A 13,385-nucleotide genomic window follows, 5' to 3' on the forward strand; every position below is an offset into this window, starting at 1 on the left:
TTTTAAGATTTTACTTATTTATTTGAGAGAGAGAGAGAGAGTGAAAGAATGAGCAGGGAGAGCAGCAGAGGGAGAGAGAGAAGCAGACTCCCCACTGAGCAGGGAGCCTGATGTGGGACTTGATCCCAGGACTCCAGGATCATGACCTGAGCCAAAGGCAGACGCTTAATGACTGAGCCACCCAGGTGCCCCAAATCACTTTATTTTAAGATGAGGAGAATTGAGGATTCAAGAGTTGAAGTTGCTTGCCCCAGACCCCGCCCCCGGTCAGAGGGACAGCAGCACTGGGAAGCCCAGTCTCTTATCCACCTATGCTTCATCTTGCCCTTGGCAAACTCTGGTGTTGCTGCCATCATTTCTCTTCCTTCTTCCCAACAGGAGAATGATTTTGCTCAAGTATCTACCCCGCCCACAAGGCTTATGGGCCCAAATGGAGCTTACCCTGTGGCGTTTCTCTGTCCACACCCAAGGTCAATATGGCAGAAGCCATTTTGCCACCAGGCTGCAAATGAAGCCACCATCCCGAGGGAGGCAGAGTTTAGAAAGTCACCAGAAAATGGAGCTCCTGCTGCTGTTGGACGAGGTCAGTCTCAGGCCTGCTCTGCTGAACTTTCCATCTGGTGAGTCAACAATCTCCTTATCGTTAAAGCCACTCTGTTCAGGTTCTGGTTACCTGCCGTTGAATGCATCCTAATTAAAATACTTCTATTTCTGGGATTAGTCCTGACCTTAGAAGGGGCATTTAAGGAGATTTAGCTCAACAGTCCAGGCTTTTTATGGCCAGTGTGTCCTGACCTGAACTTGGTTTCTGGTAACTGGAATTTCCTCTCACTCCCTGTGCCCAGTCTCTACTTACAGTAGCTCAGTCCCTCCAGAACCCATTCTTATTACTCTGTTATATTCAGTTTCTGCTCAGGGCTGGAGTCCTCTCCTCTTCCAAAATTTCACACCAGTGGTGGCTATGGCCCTATGACCCACTGTTGTCCCAGGTGCCCTCCAACCTGTTGCCCATCTTTCTGGCTTTGCAAGGATCACCACTCTTGGGGTCGTCTGCGTTGAGTTCTGAGTTCTGCCCCTCTTGGTACATGGCTGGCTGGACCCCAGTGCCAGACGCTCGCCTGGTTTAGGTCTGTTGTTGTACCCTGCAGACCCCCAGTCCTGTCTGTTGGACTAGATTTCCTCCCTGCACCTGCAGCTAGGCAGATGAGGCCTGTCCCTCCCACAATTCCCTTTATATCTTCATGGGAGGGGGGTCTCCTTGTACATCTTCCTGGTAGACACTTTGAGGGAAAATGCTTGGTTTGGGAGGTGTAACATCCCATAATTATACTTGCAAATATTTCACATGCACGAGGCACACGTTTTAACGTATTTCATCCCTGCTGGTTGAGAAGTCAGGTCACATGGGGATTTTGAGAGCAAAACGAGAAAATCCATTTATATCAGTTCTCACTAGGATATGTTTTACTCGAGGTCTCTGCTTGCATCCTTACCACCTCTTTGTGGCCCCAAATGATCCCCCTGCACTTGGAAGTATGGCCTGCTTGCCAAAAAGAAGTCTGTATTTAGCGCAGAATTCATTCTGAGACTTGCTTTTATGGTAATCTTGGAGTTGGAATGAGGTTACAGGTTGGTAGTGACTTTCAATTCCTTTAAATAATGACAACTGTTGGTATTGACCAAAGGAACTGCATGTTTGTACATGACTACACTGGCTTAGGTCCGTTCTAACACTGGGAAGTAGGAGATACACATGCATTAATGGGCAGTGGGGAATTTGCTCAAGATTTCAATGAGGTGAGGGAGGGGACCAGGGAAACTTAACCTCACATGTACGTGTCCAGCAAGTCCCTTGAAATCTTCCTCTGGGCTATGGTGGCATGTCCGCTCTGGGCCTTTGCCTAGAGCACCCAGCCCTACCCTCCTTCTTCCTCTTTCAGATTCTGGAAAAACTCCTTCCTTCTGCAGAAAACTTGCAGCTCCAAGTCCAGGCTAGAAGCTCTCTTTCTTCCCTTTGAATAGTGAACTTCTCAAAGTAACTTTCATATCATCTTCATAGTCTTTGCAATGACCTTGAAAATGCTGATCAGTGAAAACTAAGGGTGATGATTCAAAGTTCTTGATAAAGACTGAAGCATCATGAGTTCTAATCTCTCTGCACTTCCTTGTAGTGGTTCTGGGGTGTCAGCGTTGGAGAGAAGGATGGCAGGCTTGGCCTGGTTCCCCGTCTCTGCAGCCTCCTCCTTTCTGCAGCTGACATCATCCCCAGTCCCTTTCTGCCAGGTTTCTAAGGAGGCTGCAGCCCAGACCATGAGGCTCGCATCCGCAGGGTCCTTTGTGTGCTCTGATTCTAACCACGCTCCAGTTCTAGCTGCTGGGTCTTCATTTCTGGTCTCATTTCTTAGATCTTCTCTCTTCCCCACAGAAGTTTGCTCATCCCGCAGTCTTACCATGAATGGGCTCTGCCTTGTCCCCAGCACCCTTCTCCATGTCTTTGGGTGTTGGATTCCTGCCCCAGACTCCAGCCCAGCTGGGACGCTGAGACTTGATGGGTGCTAGATCTTTCTGATGAAAACTGGTGGGTGCCTGGGCTCGCAAGGGCACCTCTCACTTCCCAGTTTGGTCACGTACAACTGTGAGGTTCCTCTGGTTAATATTAGCAGCTGCCATTAGTTACAGGAGTCAAGGGCCAGCTCCTTCTCACAGTCCAGGTTACCATAAATGCATCTCTCAGACTGAACTCTTCTGTCCAAACAGACATTGATTAGCAAGTAGGCACAAATCAGTCACACCACCTCCTGTGGGCTTGATGAAATCCAAACTCCCTGTTCTTTAGGGCGCTCCAACAAGATCACACATGAAAGGAAGTCTCACCTGAGGCAAATGTAAGAATTCTCTACTAGTGGGATTGGCGAGCCACCTGGTGAGACTCAGGTTGGCCTACATCCTCTGGAATCAGCAGCTAGACACGTAGGCCCTGGGCAACATTCCTAAGTGGGAAGCAGGAAACTCTCACTAGATTCTAGTACCCTGTCTACGTGTTTGTGGAGTTTCTTCATGCTTCACCAATGAGAACCCATCCCCCCATACATGATGCAAACTAACACCACCTCTGGCATTGATCAGAAAGATAGCTGAAGCACTGTGGAAATCCTCTGGCCTTCTGATTTAACTCAAATTACCACTCCCGGAGTTGCCCTGGTTGGGCGTAACTGGCCTCCTCTAGGGTATAGATTAAACGGGATAGACTCACATTTAGATCACACTTTTGGTGCCGAAGCATTTAAAGTAAATTGCAGATACCACAGTACCAGGGCACTCGGCCTCTGTATTAATAATAATAAACAGCATTTTTGCCTTTATGAGATGCCATGCCATGGCCTTCCGCCCCTTGCAAAGTAAGTTGCCTGAATTATTTCTAACCCCCCTGTCCCCACCAGAAGTTTCACATGGACTCACCAACAGTGCCACTAGCTAGGGGTCCGCATGCCCAACTTCCATGTCCCCTTCCACTTCCAGCCCCCTTAGCAACCTGCACGTGTTGCTTTAAGCGCCTACAACCACAAGCACCATTTCAGAGGCCAGCGGCTTCTTCCCCGCTCCAACCCTTCCTGTGGGCAGTGACTACATGAACAAAGGACCTGTCTCGGTCAATCACAGGGGCCTTGCCTTTTTGGCCAATGTGATTGGCCAGGAGGCACATGGTCTGCAAAGCCAATCAGGAGAGCTCCTGGTTTTTCCAGCCTAGTATTGGAAAAGATGGCCACCTGGCTGGGGTTCAGGTCCAGTGCCGCCTGCCTGGGGGACATTGACCTTGTGGGGTCAGCTACATTGTGAGAATGAATCCAGTAAGCAGAAAGAGAATCAGAGGCATAGATTGTGACGGACTGAATATTTGTGCCCTCTCCACTGAATTCTTATGTTGAAGTCCTGATCCCCAAGGTGACTGACAGTATTAGGGGGTGGGACCTTTGGGAGGTAAGTAGGTTTGGATGCGGTCAAGAGGGTGGGGCCCCCAAGAAGGGATTAGTGCCCCTACAGGAAGAGGAAGAGAGCCCAGCACTCACTGTCTCTGCACCCCTGTGCACTCATGCAAAACAGAGCTCCTTTGAGGGCAGATCAGGAGATGGCTGTCTACAAGCCCCGAGGCAGGCCCTCCCCCAGAATGAGTGTGCCAGTGCTTTGATCTTGGACTTCTTGGCCTCCAGAGCTGTGAGAGACAGATGCCCACCGTTCAGACCACCCAGCCTGTGGCACTTTGTTATAGCACCTACGTACAGAGATGTACATGGAGAGAGGAAGTCCTCCCAACAGTTGAATCTCTGAATTCTGTCCTCCTTGGGTCCAGCTGCAGCTCTGCACTCTGTGTGGTTTGGTTATGCAGCCCACAGATTCCCTTTTTTGCTCATGCTGGTTTGAGCTAAGTTTCTGATTAATTTGTCCGCCATCACCAGTTAGCAGTTGCTTTATGGGACAAAACTTTCACTCCTTGTGGGAGCCCCACACTGCCGGGCCTCTGGTGCTTGATGCTACGGACCAGTCCCCCAACCCTGTCCTCCTGATGCTGCCCAAAATGTTTACATCCTAACCTGAGGACCATCTAGGTCAAAACAGAGACCCCAGTATTGCAGTGCAGTTGGCTTGTGGCCAGCGTGTCTGATAGATGCCTACTCTTGGGGTTAGCAGGGTGTACCCACCTCTGGGGTCGCCCACAACTAATTCATGCACATCGTAGATCCATGAAGTCCCGAGTAGTGATGTTGGTTTCTTATTTTCAAAAGTACTGCCAGACAAGGTATCACCCTGTCATCCTCCTCAGAAACCATTTCTGCCTCCTGGGAAGGATGTCCTCCCCCCAGGACCTGAGGCTAATTCTATCCCCTCAGCGCTAGCCTACTCTCCTTTCCTATGCATCCCCAGTCCCCAGTGTGTGCACTGTGGCTAATTTGCCTGCGACCTCCAAGAGAGACCTCATACTGTGGAAGCTCAGTGAGGCCCGTGTGTCTGGTGCTCTGTACCCATGTGAACACCCCAGCCTCACGTTTCTGCTACTGATGCAGTACACGGCTGACTCGCCCTGAGCTGTGGGTTCAGCAAGCAGGACCCTCTCGATCTGTATCTGTACTTTCTACACAGAGGAAGCCAGATAGCATCATGTGTCAATGGTTTGTTTCTATCTCTTGATCAAGAAGTTGAAAGAACAAAGTCTGCTGCATCTTTTCTCCTTTGGTTGATTAGGGCCAAGGGCCCCAGACAGCTGATGAAGAACCTGAGGTTTAGTTTTCCCATCTGTAGAATGGAACCACTATGAAAACATGGCTTGGACCTCACCTCCAACAGTACTGAATATCTTGGACATGCAGCAGAAACTCCAGAGTGCCTGAGGGCCCTTGAGAGAAGGGAGTTTCCTGAGAGGACAGCGGTGTGTAGTGTCACAGGTGGTTTGGGGCACATCCATGCTCTTGACTTCTCTCATGGCCTCACGGCTTCATGTCACCCTCCCTCTCCTCTTACTCCCAGGAAGACAATCATCTCTGGTTTCTCCAGCCCTGCATTCCAGAGGAAAGTGGTCTGACCAGCAGACACTGGAGATGTCCCCTACTGTTCCTTCTCTCTCATATGATCTAGTCCTGGGCTTTTAGTCAGACACATAGCTTCATAGCCTAGGACTAACACTTCCCAGCCCTCCCTGCACCTATGTGTGGCCAAGTGACCACATTTTGGCCAGTGATTCATACAAGCGAAAGTTATCTGTGTGACTTCCAGGCTGTGCTGTTAAAGGGAAGAGGCATATCCTCTGGGTCATTTTTCCTTTCCCACCTGGCAGAAAGTGGAAACACTGTGGAAACAGTGAGGACAACACCACGGTTGGCAGAGCAACAAGATAGAAAGAGCCTGGGCCATTGACACCTTTGCACAATAGAGCTGCTGTATCAGCTTAGACTTCACATGAGAAAAAAGGAGATGTACATTTGTATCAGCCATGTCTTTGGGTTTGGTTTGGGCAGCCGAGCCCCTGTTACATTTAGAAAATTACTGCCTCAACCAGAAAACCTATGGTTGGACTCCCTTGTGTTGTTACCCACCCTTGGCCCCATCAGTGGCCACCTTTGCACAGAGAATAGTTTAGCAATGTTTCCCGGGGTCGGGGCGATGGGAAGAGCTGTTTGAGCCAGGAAGGGATATATAGCACGGCAGGGCAGGGATCAAAACAATGAACCTTGCATGGCATTAGTCACACATTGCAAGATGCCATGGGTCATTCTCACTAGGTGAATAGAAAAGGATGTCAACTGGGCTTGTTTGCAAATCTTTGGAGTTCCCAGATGGCAAGCAGGATGAAACAGCAACAGGTTGGACATCCAGAAAGGCAGGCCTAATGGCGCCAGGGGCTGGGGACATCAGCAGCAGGAATTGGTGGCATCATTAATCTGACTCGGTGGCCGCCACATGTCTGCCTCTTTCTGTCTTGTAACTCCATGTCCTCCCTCCTTGTGAGGGACTGGATTGGCTTTAGCTAATGCTGTCACCTTGGTTTGGTCAGTTCCCTTTATATCAGGTCGTGTTGTGAGCCACTAGCAGTTTATGGTGGGGTGTCCACTTCTGGTCCCCTCAGTGGGCACCCCTGTCCAAACGTCACCCCAGAACTATTTTCTCTAGGTGGGTGGGTGGGGTTATAGGCCAGGGAGTTTCAGTTAAAGGGGATATTGGGCATGAAGAAAAATACCTAACGCATAGAGGAATCAGCAGCAGCCACATTCAGTCATTTGGGCAGGTTTTAGCGCCGAGTGGGTTCTATTCAAAGCAAGAGAGGGGAACTGGGAGTGGACGAGACCAGGAGTCTGTGGCATGAGGTGAGTGAGGCCCCTGGCTTCAGCTGGAGCATGCATGGTAATGCCCTGTCTCTGAGCGGGGAGAGAGGATGGAAGATTCTAGCTAGAACACAGCAGAGAGGAATCCTATTCTAGGGGGACCTCAAGAGGCTGGCAGGCCCAGGGGAAAAGGCCCACCCCGGGGTATAAGATAAGTCTGAGTCTCAGAAGCAAGACTAAAGAAGAGTCCAGTCCATTCTGCTGGATTCATCCTTCCTCTTGCCCTGCTGCCAGTATTTTTTCATTTATTCTCACTGTGGCACCTAACCATGGCTCACCGGCCACCCAGACAAGGCACGGTGGTCCAGCTTCCTCCTCCTCAGAGTAACTGCTGGAACAGAGAAGCTACTAAGGTCACTTGCTTCTGTACCTTAAGGTTTCAAAATGATGACGAGTAGGGTGGAGAGATGGAACAGACATTCTAATTGCCCAACAGCCCTACCTATTCTCTTCTTCTTTCTTAAGAAGAGAAAACCAAATTAGCCTCTCTGCAGCTCAGGGTGGCCAAGGGAGAAAGTAGAAGGAATGGCCTGTTAGAAAAATCTTTTAGAGAGGCTGGCTTGGCTGGCAGAACCACTGTTTTTCCCTCTCCCATTTCCTACTGCTGCTGGCTTGGAGCACGGATAGGCGGGCTGCATCTCCGTCTGGTAGGAGCCTTCTGGGATCACAAGGTGATCTGATGGATGGAAGCCCCACTCTGAGATGGAGGAACAGAGAGGTCAGAGTCAGAGTCCCACATAGCCTGGGGGTCAGCCTCCAGGTTTTCCGTACCTAAATAAAGAATAAACTTCTATCTTGTGGAAACTCTTGCTACGCAGTGTGCTTTCTGCACCAGCAGCACGGGCATCCCTCAGGAGCTTGTTAGGAATGCTGAAGCTCAGGGCCTGCCCCAGACCTTGTGAATCAGAATCTGCATTTTAACAAGGTCCACAGGTGATTCATGTATGTGCACATGATGGTTTGAGAAGCACTTAAACCATGATGGTTTCAGCCACCATTATAGTGTTTCTCTGAATCTCATTGTGGACAGAAAGGATGATTCCCATGCAGGGTCACCAAGAAAATGGGGCCAAAGAATGAATCTGCTGGGAAGCTCACCACTGGACTCTCCCACCTGTCCCTTCCCTGCTTCCAGGAAAAGCATGCATGACTTTCCAGAAAACCCTCATTTCCCCAAGTCTTACTATGAGGGGCTTGAGGAGCCCTAACCAGGGTTGTCCTGGGGCCCAAGTTCTTGAAAAGCAAGGGTGCTGTCAGCTGCTATTACCTCCATGTCAACCTCCTGTCTCCAGACCAAAAGGTGTCAGAGGACAGATGATGGTGTTAGCTCAGAGAAGGTGGGTGAGGGGGCCCACAGTCATTCTGAAACCTTAAGGCATCACAAAATAGATCATCCTTCCCAGAAGCCTTGGCCTTCTGTTTTTAAACACAGGCGTTTCTAGGCTTTGTTTCTGGGGCTGCCATCACACTCAGCCCCTCTGTGACTCAGACTTGATTGCCTGGGAGGGTCAGACTCTCTGGTACAGAACTCCCAGCTCTTCCATATCTGCCCAGATGGAGTGGGGGAGGGTTGGAAAGGAAGCACCTTAGGATGACATTCTGGAAAATGGTTCTTGACATGCTACCATCTAGATGCAACTCTTCAAATGGATCACTCAAGGGCGTCCAACTCTAGTCAGGCAGCTGAACGTAATGGTTAAGAACACGAGTCTAGGATTCCAGGAGACCTGGTTTCAAGCCCTGGTCCTGCCCTTTACTCCCTTCTGAACTTGGACAAGTCTCTAATTTCTCTGAGCCTTGTCTCCGAGCGCCGGGTGGCCTTTCAATAAATCCCAGTCCTGCTGAAGTTGGCCTGGGTTTCCTCATCTATATACAGAGTAATAACAATGATAAAATAACAACATCTTCTTTGGGGGGTTGCTGTGGGCTCAGGTACTTGACCTTGTGCATCGGTAAATCCTGTTTAGGGGCAGGCGTGCTAGCTTCCCGGGTCTGGTACACCCGCAGCTCTCAAACAGTAATGCTCAAATTCATCACCGGGAGGTTTTGATAAAAGGCAGTTTCCGATTTGGCTTGGACACCTGAAGCTTCCCCATGCTGCTGGTGACCCCACCACGAACAGCAAGCTTGTAGACTCTCTACTAGCGACTTGTGGGTATTCTTTAGTCCTGGTTCCTCAGCTGTTCAAACCTTGGCCCTGCAATTTCAGACACTGTAGTGACAGAGAGCAGAGAACTGCCCCTTGTTGCCTGGGCTGGCCACAAGATTTCTGTTTCTGTGTTGTTGTTAATAACCTACTAAAGGTAGAACTTCATTTTGGATAAAATGCCTACATCCTGGCCAAGACAGGGAGTGACAACAGCGGGATTAGGCTCCCTCTGGGTTTCTTGTGGTGCACAATTTCCTCATGTGTAAAGGCTACATCTCAGTTTGATGTGGCAGTTTTGCTGTGGTTTTGTCTTTCAACACACTTCCTGCTTTTCTTGCAAAACAAAGACTGCTTAGTCCTCTGTGGGTGGCCAAAGCCCAAATGATTACAGGTTTCCTCAAGGGCTTGAGCAGGGCCTGGAGGCACATCCTTGGTCCTCAGTGTGTGAAGCCCTTGGCCTCTTTCTCTTTGAACAGCGGGGTTAGGATTAGCATGGACTTTAATTTCTACTGGAGCAAATGATTGCAATTCTGTTAGAGGAACATGAGGTTAGCAGCTCCTCACAGCTTCAGATTTCAAGTGGAAATCTTGCTCAGCCCCTCAATGGTGACAGAAAGTAGAAGCCAGCCATTTTCGTAGTGGAGATTGCCTGGGTCACATGATGTCAATGGCGGTGCTCACAGTTGCTAGAAATTCAGAGATTCATAAGCTACTGGAGCTGAGCAGGACCTGAGAACTTCTAAAGCCAACTCTTCTATGTTTCAGAGGTGGAAACTGAAGTCCAGAGAGGTCAAGTGACTTGCCCAAGGTCACATAGCTAGCCCAGCTTTCATGGTCATTTAGAATCACCCCACAAACACTTCAGGTGAATTTCTTTCACCTTGGTCACTCCCATTTCTTACAACTTCTCACCACCATGTGATAAGAGGAATGTATTAAACATTTCTCTCTTTTTTTTAATGAGTTTTTCCATTATGGAAATAACACAAACCATATTACAGTCTGTTGGAAAACAGAGGGAAATAAATCACCCACACAATCTTTTTTTGACGAGATGCCTATCTATTACTTTGAAATCCTTTGCTGTTTTTCTTATTTTGCTTTTTAATTACTAAAATATAGGTGCTTGGAAATAAAAATTCCAAAAGAATAGAGTGCCATAGAAAGTAAGTCTTCCCCAATCCTTTGCTAGTTTTCCTTCTGATTGGTACCTTCTTTTGACTGTTTCTGTTTCTATTTCTTTGGGTATTTACCTCGACTGATAATGCTAAATCACACACTCCATCCACGGCTTCATATGGCAGTTTTAAGCGCTATCTACAGATTTTTAGCTGTGACAGGTGAATAACTTATTCACTTATCAACCCCCTTCTCCCACCTCCAAATCATTGATAGGTGTGTCTTTTTATTTCTTCTGACAGTTAACCTTACGATTTTATATGTCATTCAGTCTCTGTTTCCTTTCTCATTAATTACAGGTAGTAATTCTCGGTTCCTCACCATGTAAGACGGGTAATGAATACTCCTTACCTCCTTCCAATACTTCTCTCTCTTCTGCTGCCCACCCTTTCTCACTTATACCACTTCTTTTACCTTGTCAAGTTTATAGCACATTCTCTTTAGTAAATTTGTCCTCCACGCTTTGTCAGTAAGTTAATTCTGACCATGGGAAGCCAGTGAACAAACAGTATTTAAAATACAAAGATAGTGTAAATACTAATCCCTAAGAAGCGGGTGTTATGTTGAGATCTGTAGAGGGGATTGTTCCAATATCAGGGTCAAGTGGGTCTTCTTAGACTCCATCAACTATACAAAATCATGATTTTGGGAGGGTTGGTTTTTTATTTGGGCCATGATATAGGTATATACTTTATAATCTGATATATAAACATATGTAAGTATATATTATATATTATAAATAAAACATATATATATTTCCACAGCTTACTGTTTTCTGAAATTTTTAGTTGGTTGACAATAGAAGCATATGCCTTCTTCATAATATCACAAATTACCTTCCACCTTGTTAATTATATCATATATTGAGTGCTCCAAAATATATGGACTTTTGGCTAAGCCAACTTCACATCTGTACTGAAGTTTGAGTTTCTTTTAATTGTATTTCTAGGCTGGTTTAATTTTTTGTTTCCTCTTGTCTTCCTCTTTCTTAGGTAGCACATCATCAAATACTTTTGTTTATTTCCACAAAGAATACATAGAAGTCAATTCTCTGAGTTCTTGCGTGTCTAATAAGTCTTTATTTCTCTTCTACACTGGATGAATAGTTTGGCAACACGTCAAATTCTAGGTAGAAAATGATTTCTTTGGACTTTGAAGTTTGGCTCCATTGGCTTCCAGCATTGGGTGCTGCTGCTGAGAATAATGCCAGTCTTGTTCTTATTCTTTCATTTATCTGTTATCTGTTATCTGTTTCTTGTCTCTCTTGCAATGTAATTAGGATCATCTTTATTATCCATGCTCTGAAATTCCATGAAGTGGTTTCTGTGGATTATTCTCTGTTCCCTGTGCTGGGTCCCTGGGGTCTGTCCATCTAAAACGTTTGCCTTTCTTCCACAGTGAGAGATTTTCTTCAATTACTTCTTCGATAATTTCCTGCTCTCCATTTTCATTTTTCTCCTTCTCTGAAACCCCTGTCCCATAAGTGTTGGCCCACCTCCACTGACCCTTTCTGTCTCTTTTTCTCCAATTAGCCACCTTTTGTCATTTTACTATCTATTCTGCAAAATATTCTTGATGTTTTGATGTCATCTTTCTATTGTTTGAGGTTTTTTGAAATTGCATGAAGTATATTATAATAATGAAGCAAATACACTATTTATATGATTAGAATTAAATTTATTTGAAATAATTAAAACACATTATTTTATAATAAATTATTTAACAAAATACAGAATTTATTATAATAATTAAAAATACATTTCAAAAGGGATTTAAAACAGGCTCTTAGTTTCCAAGGGAGGGATTCCTTTTAAATAGACTGTTTTTGTGTTGTGGATATTATCATCTTCACTCTCCATGAGGATAATTAGAGTTTGGGGTTTTTACTTAATTCTTCTTCCATTACTTAGCCCTACCTCCTTGAGGTTCATTTATTCTGTTTACTTCTCTGGTCCTTGTCTTTTATTTTCCTGTGTGAATGGTGATTTGGGGGCAGTCCTTACCTATTTACATATGCCAGGCTGGATGTTGTAATTAGAGTAACTGGGGAGTGTTTCCCCTTCTGTGAGTAAGAGCCGATTGTAAGCTCTCCAGCCGTGGAGGAGGCATTGACCAACAGACTTCAGTGTAAGCTGGAAAATGGGCAGAAGCACGTGGCCTCACCCTCACCCCACTCCCGATCCACCCCCACTACTCAACTGCACCCCCCACAAGCCGTGCTGTAAACCCTAGTCCTTCAGGCCAGCTTTTGTTTATTTTTTAAAAAATTGTTTTTCCAGCCTCATCTTTGGTGTAATCACTACATGACTGTCAGAATTTGTAGGTTTCAAAAACAGACACATAGACCAATGGAACAGAATAGAGAACCCGGAAGTGGACCCTCGGCTCTTTGGGCAACTAATCTTTGATAAAGCAGGAAAAAACATCTGGTGGAAAAAAGACAGTCTCTTCAAATAAATGGTGCTGGNGTGCTGGGAAAATTGGACAGCTACATGCAAAAGAATGAAACTTGACCACTCTCTCACACCATACACAAAGATAAACTCCAAATGGATGAAAGACCTCGATGTGAGACAGGAATCCATCAAAATCCTAGAGGAGAACACAGGCAGCAACAACTACGACATCGGCCAAAGCAAACTTTTTCATGACACATCTCCAAAGGCAAGAGAAACAAAAGATAAAACGAACTTNACAAGGCAAGAAACAACAATTGTTGGAGAGGATGTGGAGAAAGGGGATCCCTCCTACATTGTTGGTGGGAATGCAAGTTGGTACAGCCACTCTGGAAAACAGTGTGGAGGTCCCTTAAAAAGTTAAAAATTGAACTACCCTATGACCCAGCCATTGCACTACTGGGTGTTTACCCCAAAGATACAGACGTAGTAAAGAGAAGGGCCATATGCACCCCAATGTTCATAGCTGCATTGTCCACAATAGCCAAATCATGGAAGGAGCCGAGATGCCCTTCAACAGATGACTGGATTAAGAAGTTGGCGTCCATATATACAATGGAATATTACTCAGCTATCAGAAAGAACGAGTTCTCAACATTTGCTGCAACATGGACGGCACTGGAGGAGATAATGCTAAGTGAAATAAGTCAAGCAGAGAAAGACAATTATCATATGATTTCTCTCATCTATGGAACATAAGAACTAGGAGGATCGGTAGGGGAAGAAAGG

At 46.4% G+C, this 13,385-nt stretch overlaps 1 long non-coding RNA gene across 1 annotated transcript in view; it reads left to right on the forward strand.

Annotated features, from left to right (window-relative positions):
• LOC117801888 overlaps positions 1–12,646 on the forward strand; it is a 51,808-nt gene extending 39,162 nt beyond the window's left edge. The window contains exons 3-4 of the long non-coding RNA XR_004624675.1: positions 379–620; positions 12,480–12,646. This is a non-coding gene — a long non-coding RNA (uncharacterized LOC117801888). The remainder of the gene's footprint in view (positions 1–378; positions 621–12,479) is intronic.
• Positions 12,647–13,385: the final 739 nt, after the last annotated feature.

The sequence above is a fragment of the Ailuropoda melanoleuca genome, chromosome 4 (assembly GCF_002007445.2).
Source record: "Ailuropoda melanoleuca isolate Jingjing chromosome 4, ASM200744v2, whole genome shotgun sequence".
NCBI classification, from domain to species: Eukaryota; Metazoa; Chordata; class Mammalia; order Carnivora; family Ursidae; genus Ailuropoda; species Ailuropoda melanoleuca.